At 48.2% G+C, this 13,771-nt stretch overlaps 1 protein-coding gene across 1 annotated transcript in view; it reads left to right on the top strand.

Annotated features, from left to right (window-relative positions):
- The first annotated feature begins 1,632 nt into the window (after window positions 1–1,632).
- Window positions 1,633–13,771, top strand: part of TSKU (tsukushi, small leucine rich proteoglycan) — a 31,676-nt gene continuing 19,537 nt past the window's right edge. The window contains exon 1 of the mRNA XM_035115993.2: window positions 1,633–2,088. The gene's annotated coding sequence lies outside the window, so the exon portion shown is untranslated. The remainder of the gene's footprint in view (window positions 2,089–13,771) is intronic.

The raw sequence follows: 13,771 nt of genomic DNA, 5'->3' as shown, positions 1-13,771 counted from the left end.
GCCCTCAACCCCAGCTGTTACTGGGCACCAACAGGGTGCACTTTGCACATGGTCAGAGTCTAGTCGACCCATATCCGTGTACGTAGTGGAAGTCTGACCTTTGGCTACCCTGTAAAGATCTAGGCTCAAAACTCCATTGAATTAATTACGCTCGGGCGGAGGTTAGCCGGTTTAGGAATATTTAGTATAAATCCACCACTTCCAGGATAAAAAAGAAAAGGTAAAGGGCCTCTGGACAGCCACATTGGGTGGATTCAAACTGCCAACCTTCTGATCAGCAAGCCCAAGAGGCTCAGTGGTTTACACCACAGTGCCACCCACTTTGTGGCTGCACTCATTTCAGACTCCTTCAACCCGGGTCCTTAGCAAGCAGCACCAAATTTATCACCAAAATGAAAGAAAGCTGGAATAATTGTTCCGCCTCATCCCGCCCCGTCTCCCAGGACCTCTCTCTGCCCTCCACCAAGCTGTTACTCTGGGGGGGGGGCCTCTGGAAAAGAGCCCAGAACCTCCCCTCCCCCTCCCACAGATGTTCCCTTCTCTGCATCCATCTGCTGAAACTTTCTACCTCCCCACCCCACCTCCTCCTCCTGTCCCTAACATACAAACCCACCCCCTCCAGAGTTGGGTGGGTGGAAAAGAAGTGGGAGAGAGTGAGATCCAGCCGCCCCCTGTACCTCTGCCTTTGAAAGACTGCACCCCCCCATTCTTGCTTGCAGTACACACACACACACACACACACACATCTCTCCTTGCGAAGTTGCACCCTCGCTTCATGGGCATAGCTACGATTTTTGTTAGGAGGGGACCCAACACGTTGATGAGCTGTTTTGGGGAAATCTCCCCCAAAAGCTTTTGGGGGGGGGAGATGGGGGGCAGGCTTCTGCTGGAGGGGGGAGCAGAACCTCCGTTAATTAAGTATTTTTAATGCTTTCCAATTCCAATACTTTTTGAGGAATATCAGTGCTTTTTTTCTGGGGGTACGCACAGGGGTACACGAACCCCTAAACATTTTGTGAATCTAAGTCTGGCCTCATCGAGGGGCAGTATTTCAATAGAAGTAGGAAAATGAGAGTACCCCTAAACATTTCTTTTAGGAAAAAAAAGCACTGCCCCTAAACGTTTTGTGAATCTAAGTCTGGCTTCATTGAGGGGCTGTGTTTCAATAGGAGTAGGAAAATGAGAGTACCCCTAAACATTTTTGTAAGGAAAAAAGCCACTGAGGATAATAGGGGACAGTTGCCCCCTTACACCCTCCCCTTGGCTACGCTCATGCCATGCCTCTCCCCCCCACCCACCCAGGGAGAGGTGACCGCCGCCTGCAAAGTTGTGCACGCACAAGAGAGACGATCCCTGAGCGCCTCTTGTCTCCGCGCGCGCGCAGCAGCAGCACAAGTGCGCGCCCTCCCCAAGCCCGGAGCCCGGGCAGCTGGCGTGCCGCCTTGGTTGGGCGCGCGGGGCGGAGCTGTGCACTTTGGAGACGCTCCCCGGCCGGGGAAGGCAGGGAAGAGGAGCTGCAGCCGCCGCCGCTGTTCAGCTGGTGCCTTTGGGGAGGCAGCCGGCACATGCTCGCACAGAGCGCGCGCCCGCCTGGCCGCCGGAGAGGAGGAGATGCGGGGAAAGAAGGAGGGATTAGTGCATTGAAGGGGGAAGAAGAAGAGGAGGAGGAGGAGGAGGGATTGCATGGAGCAGAGGTGAAAGGCTGATCCAGGAGGGGTGTGTTTTGTGTGTGTGTGTGCGGAGAAAAGAGATCCAGTTTGCCCGCTGGAGACTTCCACAAAAAGAGACAAGCCGAGCAGCCGCGATTTGCAAAGCGGTGGCCGTGGAGGCGGCAGCTGCTTCGGCTACTTCTGAAAGCTGCTTTCCTTGTGGATTCCATTGCAAGCCTCGCTTCCCACCCCCCACCCCACCCCTTCTTGCTCCACTGCCGGTTTGGTTGTGTTTTTCTTTTCTTTTTTAATTGCTTCTTCCGAGCCCCGGGTCGGCTCCCACCTCTGCTGGCGAGGAGCTGGCTGCCGAGGAGGAGACGGAAGCAGGGAAGCCTCTCCTCCATTTCAAGTCTCCGAAGCCAAAAACACAAAAAGGAAGGTGAGCGGCGGTCTGTGCTCTTCTTGCAAAACTTTCTGATTTTGGCAACCCTCTTTTGGAAGTCTTTTCGTGAGAGAAGGGGTGGGGTGGGGGGTCGGCGCTGCCTTGCTCTGCCGGAGACCCGAACTTGGAAAAGGGCGGGCGTGAATGCGAATTGGGATTCGCATCGTTTGGGGAGAGCAGGCGCGGGGAGGGACTCTTTCCAGGTTGCAAGAGCTGGAGAAAAAGGCAGACAAAGGTGAGCTTTATGAAAGTTGCGCCGTGTTTTCCCCGGAGCTCGTTTCCCCTGACGGGAAGGCAGGCTCGCCACATCCTCCTTCATGGGCGCATTCAGACGTTCTGATGTCCTGCATCTTCCCTCCTTTCATTCATCCATTCGTTTTTTTTATTTTAATCGATGCTAAACTACCACGTTGGATACCTGGTTTGTTTTCTACTCATCCATCCGTTGGAGAGAGAGGTGTCTTTCTTGGGGTGGATTTTTAAAGCACCCATTTCTGTCCCTGCGCGTGGAACAAGCGTACACACACACACACACACACACACACGTACACGTGCTTTGAAACTTAAAGGGTCGGTTTCCAAAGAAACTGCGATGGAGTGAGCTGATCAAAACCGAGGGACGCCCTTGAAGCCGGTCTGTTCAAGAGAGGTGTGTTGTATGTCTGTTTTCCCTTCCTGAAATCAAAGGCAGTCATTATTTTCCAGGACTTTTGCAAAGCTCTGGCTTAAGAAAGGATGCTTTCAAATGAAACTGCTTTCTTGCCAGCTGAGTGAGGAGCTTAAAACATTTAATTGCGAAGAAGCACCGAGGGCCTTCTGGCGGTTCCCTCGTTGCGAGAAGCCAAGTTGCAGGGAACTAGGCAGAGGGCCTTCTCGGTGGTGGCACCTGCCCTGTGGAACGCCCTCCCAAGAGATGTCAAAGAGGAAAACAACTACCAGACTTTTAGAAGACATCTGAAGGCAGCCCTGTTCAGGGAGGCTTTTAATGTTTAATAGATTACTGTGTTTTATTTTTCTGTTGGAAGCCGCCCAGAGTGGCTGGGGAAACCCAGCCAGATGGGCGGGGTATAAATAATAAATTATTATTATTATTATTATTATTATTAAATTGCCTTGCTGGTGTGTGTGTAGCCTTGGATGCCACTAACACGTGTTAGTGTGTGGAACGAATTCATTGGATTCCTTAGGGCTGATTCCTTAGGTGTTTGGGTAGTTACATACTTAAGACATTTGAAGTGTACAAGTCAAACGGGACATGGAAACCAAGGGGCAAATGTGTGTTTGCATGTACACATTCTGGCCTGTTGGTCTACATGCACCCAGCGATGGCTTGCACATGTGAACGGACCAGGAACAGAACTTCGAAACGCACGTGCCTGTCAGCAGGGTCACTTCAGTCATGTACCGTAGCTGTGAGGGATAGAGACATGTGGGTGGTAGAATAAGGTGGTATAGTTCTGAAATGGGGAAAGGACTATACCGCTGGAGGTCGGAATTCATGTTTTTGGATGCTCCCTACTTGCAAGTTTCTGCGCAAGGTGCAGGCTCACCTGGAACATTCACCCCCACGTGTTTCTGCTTCCTTTTTTAAAAAAAACAAATAAGTGGGGTGAGCATTTGAAAATGGCCTCTCCAAGCTTAGAAGCACTGAGTTTGGTGTTGTCCATCTTTCACTAGCCTGGCTCCCTCCAGATCAGGCACGTCCAACAGGTAGATTGTGATCTACCAGTAGATTACTGGACGTCTGTGGTAGATCATTGGTAGATCACTGGCTCCTTCCAAAGAAGCTCAACAACTTTGGCTCCCCTAAAAATGCTCAACATTTTAGCCCTTCACCCCCAAAACAGGGCTTTCTTCCCACCTCAGAAAAGCTCAACAACTTTGACCTGAACCCCTAAAAAAGCAGGGCTTTCCTCCTCCCTAAACAACTTTAACCTGAACACCCCAAAAGGGGGCAGATCACTGCCAGTTTTTAACTCTGTGAGTAGATCGCAGTCTCTTCGGAGTTGGCCACCCCTGCTCCAGATGTTTCAGACTAACAGCCTGGAGAGCTCAGCTTGTGAGAGCGTGGCGCTGATAATGGCAACCTTGCAGGTTTGATTCCCATACAGGACAACAGCCTATCCCTGCATTGTAGGGGGTTGGGCTGGATGACCCTCAGGGTCCCTTCCAACTCTACAATTCTTTGATTCTGCAAACCATCTGGAAGCGGGTCTACATTGATTGGAAGGAGCTCCCTTCAGTGTTTCAGATGGGGCAGTTCCCATCCCTACCTGGAAGTGCCAGCAATTGAACCTGGTGCCTTCTATATGCCAAGCAGGTACTCCAAAAACAGAAGCTCGTAAGAATCTGCCTTCCACAGCGTCAGACACCAGTGGGTCTCCTGAGCTTCAGACAGCTGTTCTTCCCAGCCCTACCTTAAGATCCTGGGTTTCGGAAATGGGAACCAATTTCTTTCTTCTCTGGCGATCCTTCGTAGCCGAGCAAGATCGTCTTCCAAAACAGGGTTTTAGCAGTGAGTCCGTAAGTGGCTGTGGAGGCCAATTCTGGATCCACACGTCCTTCCACAGTGGGGACATAGGTTTCTCGGCCAGAGTTGATCACGGTGAAGGTTTGCCAAGCGTGCCTTCCTCTTAGCGCGTTTCTCCCTTTCGTCCTGAGTTTGAGTGTCTTCAAAGCCCATGACACCTTTGTTCTCCATTAGAGAGGAGGTTTTGCCTCCTGTCAAGCCTTAAAGGGCATTCAGCAGGGTGAGGAAACTTTCCTTCCCCCTGGCAAATGAAATCTGCTATACAGTGGCACCTTGGTTCTCAAATGCCTTGGTACTCAAGCAGCTTACAAACCCAGACGTAAGTGTTCCAGTTTACAAACCTTTTTCGGAAGCCAAACATGCTCCGTTTTGGGTCCGTCTGGAAAGAGAAGTAGCTGAACTGCAACTTATTACTAAGCTTAAAACCAGGGAGAGACCTGGATTGAATAAAGACACTGGATTCTTATCTCATTATACATGATAAAGCTGGAAGGAATTCTCACCCCTTGCTTTTAGACCATTTGCAGTCGTTAATGGTCATCAACAGCTATCAGTCTGGCAATCACCCACTCCCTCCCCCCCCACCATCTGACTATATATACACACCGGGTCTGGGGACTTCTGCTTCAGTGTATCTGAAGAAGTGTGCGTGCACACGAAAGCTCATACCTATGACAAACTTAGTTGGTCTCTAAGGTGCTGCTGGAAGGAATTTTTTAATTCCGTTTTGAGTGTTACGCTTCCGATTTGAGTGCCACACTTCCGATTGTTACGCTGAGGTCTGTCTGTTTTTGCTACAGTGGTACCACCGGTTACAAACGCTTCAGGTTACAAAGTCCGCTAACCCAGAAATAGTACCTCGGGTTAAGAACTTTGCTTCAGGATGAGAACAGAAATTGTGCTGTGCCGGCACGGCGGCAGCGGCAGCAGGAGGCCCCATTAGCTAAAGTGGTGCTTCAGGTTAAGAACAGTTTCAGGTTAAGAACGGACCTCCGGAACGAATTAAGTTCTTAACCCGAGGTACCACTGTATTTATTTTGCATTTCTGTTTTTGCGGCTTTTTTTGTGTGTGTGACTGTGTGGAACCCAGTTCAGCTCCTGATTGACGATCGTGTGACTGCAGTACATTCTTTATTGCTTTCATTTTATGGATCAATGGTCTCGTTAGATAGTACAATTCATGTTAAATTGCTGTTTGGGGGGTTGTTTTTAAAAGTCTGCAATGGATTAATCCATTTTGCATTACTTTCTATGGGAAAGCACGCCTTGGTTTTGGAACGCTTTGGTTTTGGAACGGATTTCCGGAACGGATTAAGTCTGAGAACCGAGGTACAGTCATACCTCGGTTTAAGTACGCCTCGGTTTGAGTATTTTCAGTTTAAGTACTCCACGGACCGTCTGGAACGGATTAATCCACTTTCCATTACTGTCAATGGGAAAGTTCGCTTCAGGTTAAGTACGCTTCAGGTTAAGTACAGACTGCCGGAACCAATTGTGTTTGTAAACCAAGGTACCACTGTATTTCTATATTTTGAACTGCTCCTTTTCTTTGGCTCCCTCTCCACTTTCTGGTCTGGGTTTCTCCTCTTCCTGGATATGTGCTAGCAATTGCCACGGTGGCTGCAAGTAATATGATCGGCGGCTGGCGTTCTGGTGCCTGCCTCCAATGCCCAGCCTTTGATTTCAAACATGACCCCCCACCCACCCATAGCAATCCTCCACCTTGCAGTTCACCCTCTTCTCTCTCTCTCTCTCTCTCTCTCTCTCTCTCTCTCTCTCTCTCTCTCTTCTCCTTCTCCCCCCTCTCCCCGTCCCCCAAACAGGCCAAATTATCGGGAAAAGGTGAAAGTGAGTAGGAGGCTGTTTCTGGGACCTCTGCTGTAAAAACTTCCCTAGTAAGTTATGACAGGATTAAAGGGATTCCTGAATTGAGGGAGGGAGAACCCCCTTCTCTGAACACAAAGCTTGAGAGAGGTTAAAAGGTTTGCTCTTGGGAGATAAGCCCAGACATGTCAATTGCCCTGTCTGGATTGAAATTCCAGAACGTAAAAATAGAGATCTTGGCTGGGTTTGGGTGCAATGCTTAAGTGTCTGCGCAAACGAAGAAAGCAGGAATCGCTCTGAGTTTTAGAATATCCTGTCTTTGATGTAAGAAGAGATCATTGTTTGGGTTTTTTTTTACACAGCACATTCCTTGGAGGTTTTTAAGCTAAGGCTGGATGGCCATCTGTCATGGATGCTTCAGCTGAGACTCCTGCATTGCAGGGGGTTGGACTAGATGACCCCTGGGATCCCTTCTAACTATGATTCTCTGATTCACTGCCTGTGGTGCCTTGCTGTATTGTACACAGACTAGGAGAGGTGGGTCCCTGCTGTCAAGGAAGCTACAATCTGAAATTGACAATGGGAAATGAGGAATAATAATCATAATTAGATGAACATGCATAGGTATCAAGTGAGAAAATAGCATGGCATGTCCTTCAAGGTGGGTGGCTCTGCTAGGATGGACCAGCTGGGCCTTCTTAGTAGTGGCTCCCCATTTGTGAAATATTCTCCTCAGGGAGGCCCACCTGGTAGAGTCATTGCCTATGTTTAGGCACCGGGCAAAGCCATTTTTGTTTAAAGGGGCCCCTGACCATTAGGTCCAGTCGTGTCCGACTCTGGGGTTGCGGCACTCATCTCGCTCTATAGGCCGAGGGAGCCAGCGTTTGTCCGCAGACAGCTTCCGGGTCATGTGGCTAGCATGACAAAGCTGCTTCTGGCGAACCAGAGCAGCGCACGGAAACGCCGTTTACCTTCCCGCCGGAGCGGTACCTATTTATCTACTTGCACTTTGATGTGCTTTCGAACTGCTAGGTGGGCAGGAGCTGGGACCGAGCAACAGGAGCTCACCCCATTGCAGGGATTCGAACCGCCGACCTGATCAGCAAGCCCTAGACTGTGGTTTAACCCACAGCGCCACCTGGGTATCACCATTTTTGTTTACCCAGGACTTATTTACCCTCAACTTGGAGGGTTATTGGATATGTGTACGGCCTCTCATGCTTTTGGTGGCGGGAGTTGGGTATGTCTTTTTGTGACTATTTACGCTTGCACTTTTTAGGTTCTGGTTTCATCCTTGTTCCTGCGTATGGTGATATTTGTTGCTATTTCTTGTTTTGCAAGTCGCTTTGAGGCGCTTTTGTGGTAGCAGATGATGGGAGCTAGTCAAATGTCTGGGTGGGCAGCTAGCAGCGAGTTAACGAGGGTGCCACTCCAGTTTCTGCGGTGGTAGACAGGGGAAGAAGTCAACCTGAAAAAGTTGTGCCCACGGGTGCTAATATGGGGTGCCCCCTGTCGTAAGAATGCAATCCTATTGCAAGGGGTTGGACTAGATCTGACCCTCAGTGGTACCCAGCAACTCTACAGTTCTGTGATCCTATGCATGTAGGCGAGTCAAGGCCTAGATTTCCAGCATGGAGAGAATTCATGCCTCGGCAAGAAAAATAATAATACCGGTAATTGTCATATTTAAAGAAAACCTCCGGCAAGAAAATGAGGAAAGGTTTATTAGTCATGCCTTAGTCAAAAGGAAGTCCGAGACAGATGAATTGACTCTGAACCATTGTGTGTTTGGTTTTTTGGGGTGTGTGTGTGTATTTTTTTTAAAAAAATAAACAGACGGAAGCCTTATTCTGCTGATTCAGAAACCGAAATCAGGTTGTGTATACGGTACCTTTAATCCACATTCTTTCCCTCGAAGAGTTCTGGGCAATGTTATTTAGCCCTCTCAGGGTTAAGAGCAGGCATCCCCAAACTTCAGCCCTCCAGATGTTTTGGACTACAATCCCCATCATTCCTGACCACTGGTCCTCTTAGGTAGGGATAATGGGAGTTGTAGGCCAAAACATCTGGAGGGCCACAGTTTGGGGATGCCTGGTTAAGAGATCCCAGCAGCTGTTAACAAACTACATTACCCAGAATTCTTTGAGGTGAAAACATACTTCAGATGCAGGGCTGTCTTAAGGGTACCCAGCGCCCTGGCGCCAAAAAAAAAAAAAATTCACCGGCCCCCCTTTCCCTCCGGCCTGCACGGCTTGTGGCTCCGGATGCTCTCCTCCTGGTGCCGCTGCTCGGCTCCAGGCGCTGCTCAGCTCCAGGCGCACGGGCTAGCCCAGCTCCGCTTCCCTGCCCAGCAGAGGCTTGTTGTACACGGGCCTGCGGAGGAGCTGCCGGGCGAGCTCAAGAGGCTGCTGCAAGGGGAGCGCGACTCCGCCGGCCTCGCCGAGCTCAGAGTCCGGCAGGCCCCGTTGCCAGCCCAGCGTCCCTTCGCTGCCACCAGCAGGGCCGACGCCAAAGCCGGAGGCCCTCCCACTCGGGACACCCGAGACCGCCGGCCCCTCTTTGCTGCGCCACTTGAGGAGCGCAGGGTGGGACCCGAGGAGGAAGGGCCGCCCCGCCCGGAGCAAGGAAGCGGCCTTCTTTGCAGGAGCAGCTGGGGTGCCTCAGAGGCCGCGCGGCTCCTGGCCTCGGAAGTTTGACAGCCTTCCCGCCAACCCTTGCGCTGCGCTTCATTGGTAGAGCTGCTGCCATGTGGCGTCGCCTCTACCAATGAAACGCAGCGCCAGGGTGAGGGATGACCCTGCAGAGCGGAGCAGGGTCCTAGTGCCCCTGCTCTGCTCGCTTACCTCCCTGCTCTCCGCTGAGCGGCGCGGCTGGCGGAGAGAAAAGGGAGGCCGCTGTGCCGCTCCCCCACTTGCTGGGGCGCCCCTCAGCGCCTCCTGGGCGCCCTGGCGCAACGCGCCACTAGAACCAATGGGTAAGCCGGGCCTGTTCAGATGTGGTTGAAAGGTATATAAATGTGTACACAGCTTTGGTCTGCATTAGTCTTAATAGAAGAAGCAACACAAATTTTGCATAGAGGTGCAATACCACCACTCATGTAGAGCCCCTTCCCATCCAATCTATGCATCACTTCTGCATGGTCTGAAGGAGTCCAGGAAAGACTATAACGGGAACAAGAACAGGCAGAACAAAATATATAAATCAGAAATGCATTAAAGCAATTATACTGAAAAGGCAATGAGGGCCACGTTCAAGGTGTTACTATTAGCATGTATAGCCTGCCCGCTAAAAGCATTTTTGCTTAAGACAAGCCAACCCAGATATTTAGAAAGTTGGTGTGAGTTTTAATCTGTTTGTAGTTTATTGTTATTTCAACTTTCCTAAAGTCTTACTGACAATTTTATTGTTTCGTGTTTCTTCTTGCAAACCGCTTCCAGGTTTCTTTGCAATCAAGTGGTGTATGAAATTGAGGAAATGAATGAAAATAAACGAACAGCAGCCTAAAATAACCCCCGCACCCATCCAAACAACAGACCACCCCAAAACAGACTGTTACTTATTTTCCCAGGCATTTGGAGAGAAGCATGTATTTGTCTGTCATCCTTGAGGCTGTAATGTTGCTTGCCAGGGAGCATCTCTTGGGAGTCGGGACCCTTGGCGAACGTCCCTCCACCCTGTTCTCCTTGCGGCAACTGAGGATATTTTATTTACTGCTTTATATTTTTAATAAAAGCCTCAAAGCGGTTTACGGAACATTAAAGCAGCAATAAAACAATCTGATGTAAATCAAATTTTAGAGTATACAGTCAAAGCAACATGATTAACTAAAACAATAAAAACACTAATATAGTATACCAAAGATTTCGAAATAAAACATTACAAAGGAGGTCAACTACAGAATACACACTCTACAAAGTTAAAAATCTTAAACATCTCAGAAAACAAAACATTGCTAAGTGAAGTCAAAGATAAAATGCACATTTAAAACAGCACAACTAACAAGAGAATTATCATAAGATATGCATCAGACGAAGTTGGAGCCCGTCTTCCTTGGTCTAGTAGAATAATAATAACTCTGTTGTCCCTTCTCCTTCCAGGACAACTTGGGGAGAGGCAGGTTCCCCATTCATGAATGTTGTCTTCTTCTTTGGTGATCCCTTGTAGCCGAGTAAGATTGTCTTCCATAAACACTGTTTAAACAGTGAGTCTGTAAGTGATTGTGGAGGCCAATTCTGGCTCCACACGTCCTTCCACAGTGGGGACATGGGTTTTCAGGCAAGAGTTGATCATGGTGAGGGTTTGCCAAGCCTACCTTCTTCTTAGCATGTTTATCCCTTTCATCCTGAGTTCGGGTGTCTTCAAAGCCCATGACACCTTTGGAAAAGGCTGTTCTCCAATTGGAGCGCTTGCAGGCCAGTGTTTCCCGGTTGTTGGTGTTTATACTACATTTTTAAAGATTTGCCTTGAGAGAGTCTTTGGACCTCTTTTGTTGACCACCAGCATTGCACTTTCCATTTTGGAATAGAGAACCATAGTTGCTTTGGAAGATGATAATCAGGCATCCGCACAACGTGACACCAGTCCAACGAAGTTGATGTTGAAGAATCATTGTTTTGACATGGGTGATCTTTGCTTCTTCCAGTACACTGGCATTAGTTAGCCTATGAATGTCGTAGTGTTGGCTCACTGTGGGATTGTGCATAGCATGCTCCTTGGAAAATTCTCCAGGGAGCAATGAGATGATCAACGATGATGGATAAGCGTCCTTGAAAGGCCGGCTGCCCCACCCTGCTGAACTTCCTTTGCAAATGCGCAGCCACAGGGGAGGGATGGATGTGTCCTAAGGTGCACTTTTGGTCAATAATAATAATAATAATTTTTTATTTTTATTTATTTTATTATCTGGCCGAGTCCCCCCAGCCACTCTGGGCGGCTCCCAATCAAATATTAAAACAATACAGCATTAACACAATTACAAAAGTCACAAACAGTACATAAACCACATCAAAAAATACACAACCAAACGGAAAACAATTTCCACATAGATCAAAATCTAAAACTAAGAATACAACTGAAGAAGTGTGCATGCACACGAAAGCTCATACCAAAATAAAAACTTAGTTGGTCTTTAAGGTGCTACTGAAGGAATTTTTTTATAAGAATACAGCGTTAATGCAGTTTAAAATGACATAGGTAAAAAATAGCAGGAATTTAAACAGGAAAAATGCAAAACAGAGCCCTCTCTTCCCAACAGCATTTGTCTTGCGAAAAATTCATCTTGCAGGGCATTCGTCTTGTGAGGTACCACTGTATTCCCCCTCCCCTGCCCTCAGCTTGCTGAAAACTCCCCTTGTGCTTTTAGGCGGCCCCCTTTCGGCTCCTTTTCTGTCGGCACTCACACCTGAGTTTGCTGTTAAGAGGGAGTGATGGTTTTGTTGCAGTGGCTGAAAAGAAAAGTAAGCATTAAAGCCAAATATCTCTGTTATAGCTCACGCCTTGTAGTATTATCAGTTTGCTGGGGGGACGGACATTTTTTGAAAATACAGCCAGTCCTGCAGGAGGATTCTCCGTGCAACTAACGGCTTGATCTGGGAGGAGGATTTTCTGGGGTAACTTAAGTAGCTATGGGCTACTGTAAGCTATAAGGGTGCTACAAACTCTGCTCTTCCAGCACAGTCACAAAAAAGAGCTGCGAAAACGCAAAATAAATAGCAAAAACAGACCGACCTCAGCATAGCACTCAAATCAGAAGCATGACACTCAAAACGGAGCACGTTCAGCTTCTGAAAAAAAGTTCACAAACCGGAACACTTACTTCCAGGTTTGCAGCGTTCGGGTTCCAAGTTGTTTGAGTACCAAGGCGTTTCAGAACCAAGGTACCACTGTAAATAATAACTGTGTTGCCGAAGGAGCTCTTCTTCCTGCCGCTACATTTAGGGATTTTTGTGTGCACGACAAAAAAAATATTACCAGTTTCAGCTGCATTAAAGTCTTTACTTTTTCTAACTAACCCTCTTTAGTGCCTATGGGCAGCTCTCTCTTCCATCCCTGGGAACATTTAAAAATAGCCTCTCAGTGTGAGCCAGGAAGTGAGACCTATCCAGACAATGAGATTGTTCTTTCCATACATCTCTGTGCCTCTGTCCTCCTGTTCCAGCCACCGCAGGGAAGGCTTTAACTTCAACGAATCTGTCTCATCCTCTTTTCAAACCACCTAAGTTGGTGGCTATCCGTGAAGCACATTCTGCAGATTAACAATGGCCTGTGCCCTCCTTCTATCTAGCTAGCCTGAATCACCCAATGTTCATTTTTATTATTATTGCATGCTCCTGAGATCCATTGTTATGTGCAAGGGGGAAGAAATCTCCACTTTCTCTGCGCCATAATATTTTATACGCTCTCGGTCATGGTCCCCCCCATCTTAACCTCCTTTTCCCCAACTTAAAAAGCATCTAGATCAAGGGGAGTAATAGTACCACTGTATTCTGCTCTGGTCAGACCTCACCTGGAGTACTGTGTCCAGTTCTGGGCACCACAGTTCAAGAAGGATACAGACAAGCTGGAACGTGTCCAGAAGAGGGCAACCAAAATGGTCAAAGGCCTGGAAATGATGCCTTATGAGGAACTGGGTATGTTTAGCCTGGAGAAGAGAAGGTTAAGGGGTGATATGATAGCCATGTTCAAATATATAAAAGGATGCCATATAGAGGAGGGATAAAGGTTGTTTTCTGCTGCTCCAGAGAAGCGGACACGGAGCAATGGATTCAAGCTACAAGAAAGAAGATTCCACCTAAACATTAGGAAGAACTTCCTGACAGCAAGAGCTGTTCGACAGTGGAATTTGCTACCAAGGAGTGTGGTGGAGTCTCCTTCTTTGGAGGTCTTTAAGCAGAGGCTTGACAGCCATATGTCAAGAATGCTTTGATGGTGTTTCCTGCTCGGCAGGGGGTTGGACTGGATGGCCCTTGTGGTCTCTTCCAACTCTATGATTCTATGAGTTGAACATTGATCATTTTTGGGTGGCCATTTCTGAACTTTTTCCAGCTCTGCCGTTTCCAGCTGACACCATCCGAACTTTTCAAGAGTCTTCCAAGTGTGGTTGCACCAGGTGGTTTCTGTTAGCGATTTTTTGCAATTGCAATAAAAGTGGCTTGCAAAGGAGGAAAGGAAAGGAAAAGAAACCCAAATTCAAGCATCAAATAGCACTTTAAAATGATACAAAGCACGACAGTGGCAGTCTTCTCACTTTGGTGATCACTCATAGGCGAGTAAAATTGTCTTTCATGAACGCCGTCTTAACAGTGAGTCCGTAGGTGACTCTGGAGG

This window comes from Zootoca vivipara, chromosome 4 (assembly GCF_963506605.1).
Source record: "Zootoca vivipara chromosome 4, rZooViv1.1, whole genome shotgun sequence".
Lineage (NCBI taxonomy): Eukaryota > Metazoa > Chordata > Lepidosauria > Squamata > Lacertidae > Zootoca > Zootoca vivipara.
The sequence above is the reverse complement of the archived record's forward strand: the minus strand, read 5'-3'. Positions and strand labels throughout refer to the sequence as shown.